Raw genomic sequence first — 4,088 nt, 5'->3', positions numbered from 1 at the left:
AAACAACTAAGAGAATAACTTGCAATCAAACAAGGTAATATTCCCAAATAAATAAATCCCAGAGTTGGTTCATAAATAAACTTCTATACTCAGGATTCAACATTAAAGAAGTGCTACATAAGAAAATGGGAAAGATTTTTTAAAAAGTCACAATCATTCTTTTTTACCTTGAGGTGTGCTAAAGTCATACAAGCTGAATACTGGAGTATCGCGTGGGCCCCTGACTATTTCCCACCTATTATTTTTCGAGAAAGCTGACACCTATCATCTCAAAGGCTACTGATCATTTGCTAGCCTCATCAAGAGAAGCATCAACATGCCAATTCTCAGCCTGCCTTGCAACAAGGATCGAGTCCTGAGAATTAGACTCTAACCCATCAGATGTAGAAGGAGGAGATTTCGATTCATCTGATCCCCTGAGAAAAAGGCTTTGTGTGTGTTTTAATTTTTCTGGTATAGGGGGTGACACAGGCTTTTGCAATAACAGAGGCAACAGGGGATTTGCCCCACTGATTTCAAAGGCAGATTCCTATTACAGAAGTAGAATTGGAAACAGAGAAGAGGCAGCATCCTCTGGTGGTCAGGGCAGCAAAAACGGCCAGTTCTCCCCTGGCCATCTGTGTGGCATGATTATGGCCTTGCTTTTGGAAGCTTAGCCTCAGTACTGGTTCTTCAACTCTCCGATCAATTCTGTTTATTACTTGGTATTCTTCCCTGGTCCTCTCTGATGAACACTCGGATTACCTCCATCTAGCTCCAACAAGTGGTAACCTTTCACTATATTTACTTTATCCTTCTCCCCATGAATATGCATCTTTTACATTTTATTCTTCATTTTTCTATACCACTTAAAAGTTGTCCACCTGAAAGTTGTTGACCTCCTGACACATTACCTCAATAATTCAGAGTGCATCTCCCAAGATAAGTATAATCTCCCACAAAACTATACACTGTGCTCAAACCTAAGACCATTATCGATATCATAGTTCCATAAGGAGCACAGTTCATAGTTAAATTCTTCCAGTTGGAGAATATCTTATAACTATATTTTTTCTGAAACAAGATCTAGTCTAGTTTCACTATTGCAGTTTAGTCTCTTTCAGTCTATAGCATTTATTAAAGACATGGGCTTTTTGGAGGTTAGAACAGCATCTCACAGGCTATTCCACTTTCCAGATTAGTCTAATAGTTCTTTCTTGATATTTTAAAATTTATTCTTTCTCCTTGCATACTCTGTAAATCTGAAATTAGGCATAGGATTGTGATTAGGTTCAATTTAACCATATTTTTGGGGCAAAAATATTTCAAAGTTTGGATTGTGTGCATCAGACACAGACCAGTGTTTCTGTATTAGTAATACTGAGTGTGGTCATTTGGTTAGGATGGTTGTTAACAGATTTCTCTATTGTACATGTTCATGTTTTCCTTTTGTATCTTGCAATGAACAATCTGTGCTTTGCCACCTATGAATATCATGTGCCTCCAAAACCTTTTATCTTAAGATTTTAATTTCCACGAGTGATGTTCACATGGAAATATTCTTTTATAACACTTTTTCTCCTTTATCAGTCAAAATTAGTATTTGTGGCTTATGAGTAACAACTCTGATGTAGTAAATAATCTTCTATTAGAGAGAAGCAGCAAGGATCTAGAGGACCGGAGAGATACTTTGGATTCATCAACTGGCTGTGTTACCTTGGGCTGTGCTTGACCTGTAGGGTGTAGTGCTAATTAGTGCTAATAATCCCATCACAACTCACTATCCTGAATTTATCACACCTTTTACTTTTCCCCACCTGTTCTATAACATCTCCCTTTTATATCCTTCTTTTCTGCACTCCATTTTCATATTAATGGAGTAGTGAAGCAATGGTTCAAGGGGAAGGGAAATACAGGTTAAGGGGTTCAATTGCACTCCCCACACAGCTGACCTAGACGAGTAATAGAAATCCAACTGGTCCAGTTCTTGAGTGCCAGCTACTTCACAGAATTCAACAACGTAAATAAGGATGAAAGCACAGAGACTGTCTTCCCTTGGGTCTCTCTTCCTTTTGGATGTCCTTGAATCAGTCAGGGCTCCTTTTACCTGAAAGAGACTTGGTGTGGTTTCCATCACAATGTGAACTTTCTCTTTGGAGGAACTCCTAGCTTGATGAATTGTGATGTATGTAGCTTTGCTTGCCTTCATATGGATTTCTGACTTCCTATCAATCCTGTTGCCTCCTCTCCAATGTGAGCACCTTGAAGGAAATGAAGCTTTATACATTTTTTAAAAGGTGGACACAATATCTTTATTTTATTTTTTTAAAGTATTTTTTTGAAAAATGGATGCAATATATTTATTTTACATTATTTTTATGTGGTGCTGAAGACTGAACCCAGTGCCTTACGTGTGCTAGGTGAGTGTTCTACCACTTGAGCCACAACCCCAATACCCCTCTTTTTTCTTAATTGCAATCTAGTGCTTGAACTCAGGGGCACTCCACCATAGATCTACATTTTAGCCCCTCCCCCCTTTTTTCTAGGGATAAGGGCTGAATTCAGGCCTTGTGTGTGCTAGGCAAATGCTCTGCCACTGAGCTAAATTCCCAAGCCCCGTTCTAGCCCTTTTTATTTCTTATTTTGATATAGGGTCTTGCTGGACTCTAACTTGCAATCCCCCTGCCCCCAAGCCTCCCCAGTTGCTGGGATTACAGGCTTGCACCACCTTACCTGACTCAAAGTATGAGACCTTCTTTAAACATGTGGTCATAATTTTAGGCTTAACTAGGAAAATTATTTAATACTTTATTGAAGATCATACAAAAACTCCACAACAAATAATGAAAAGAGTATTCAAAGTCATTAGCCTCCGTCCGTTTGCAATACAGAAAACACATATGTCAGTTTTGGACCAAAATAATTCCATTGAAATACAAAAACTGATAGGGAAGAATTAAAATATTTGCAGTCACTGCTTTTGGTGGTCATCTATAACCAAGCAACAACCATCAGCTATTTTGGAAAGTGAGAGTAGATCTTAATTTGCAGATAAAGAATGTCTTTGGTAGTTTAAAAATATATACATATACTCTAAAAAAGCTGTGAATCATATACAAAAGCAGCTGTTTGAGATCAAGGTTGAAAAGCAGAAATTGTGTTAGCACCACTGGCAAGCACAGGTCCCTTGACTCTTCTGCCCTCCTATTTTGTGCAGGTTGCAGACTTGAGTGTTGTACACATGATTTACAGTTAGGAAAATCGGCCTTGAGAAGAGGGTTCCTGGCAGAGTAGTCTTAAGAAGCACCAAGTGGTTATAAAGGCTAGTAACAATCCCCATCACAAGTTCCGAAGGTATAATAAATCACGTGTTGCCTTATCAACTTTTTGTTGGTAGTCCTTTAATTGGTCAAATATTTTCTGGGACAGTGTGATGTTGTGACTTTTGGCTCTGTCCTCTCCCAGACCCTGGAGAAGCTGATCAATAGAAGAGTATGGAAGCCACATCATTGAGGCTGTTGCAGACAGTGGAAACTCAATCCCAAAGTACTGATGTCCTTTTCCCAATACAGCATCCACATACTCAGAGACCAAATCCACATCTTCTTCCAAAAAGTCATAGTTCAAATACAGACAAAGCAACTCAGTGGCATCAACTTTCTGTAAAACAGCAGTGATCTCCCCACGCCCTTGCTAGTACTGGGGTCTGGAGCCAGGAGTACTCTGCATCCCCAACCCTTTCTATTTTTTATTTTCAGACACAGTCTTGCTGAATTGCTCAGGCTAGCCTCAGACTTGTGATCCTCTTGCCTCAGCCTCTCAAGTTGCTGGGATTACAGGTATGTACCACCAGCCCAGCTAAAAGGTCAGTGATTAAGAATGTATACCTCCTTCCATTTTACCCAAGCACAGACCAAAGGATGCTGAATGTCTGAAGATTTATACATTAAAGTCTTTTGGATGAGTAGTGAATACATGTCAACTACATATAAATATAATTATCTATGAATTTCTACTTTGTTGATCCATTTCTCTCTCTCTCTCTCTCTCTCTCTCTCTCTCACACACACACACACACACACACACACACACACATCTGTCTGTATATC

The 4,088-nt window shown here is 39.2% G+C and overlaps 1 pseudogene; it reads right to left on the bottom strand.

Annotated features, from left to right (window-relative positions):
• Positions 1-3,318: 3,318 nt before the first annotated feature.
• On the bottom strand, positions 3,319-3,489 carry LOC144377519 (nuclear pore complex protein Nup160 pseudogene; annotated as a pseudogene).
• Between the last annotated feature and the right edge of the window lie 599 nt (positions 3,490-4,088).

This window comes from Ictidomys tridecemlineatus, chromosome 5 (assembly GCF_052094955.1).
Source record: "Ictidomys tridecemlineatus isolate mIctTri1 chromosome 5, mIctTri1.hap1, whole genome shotgun sequence".
Taxonomy (NCBI): Eukaryota; Metazoa; Chordata; class Mammalia; order Rodentia; family Sciuridae; genus Ictidomys; species Ictidomys tridecemlineatus.
The sequence above is the reverse complement of the archived record's forward strand: the minus strand, read 5'-3'. Positions and strand labels throughout refer to the sequence as shown.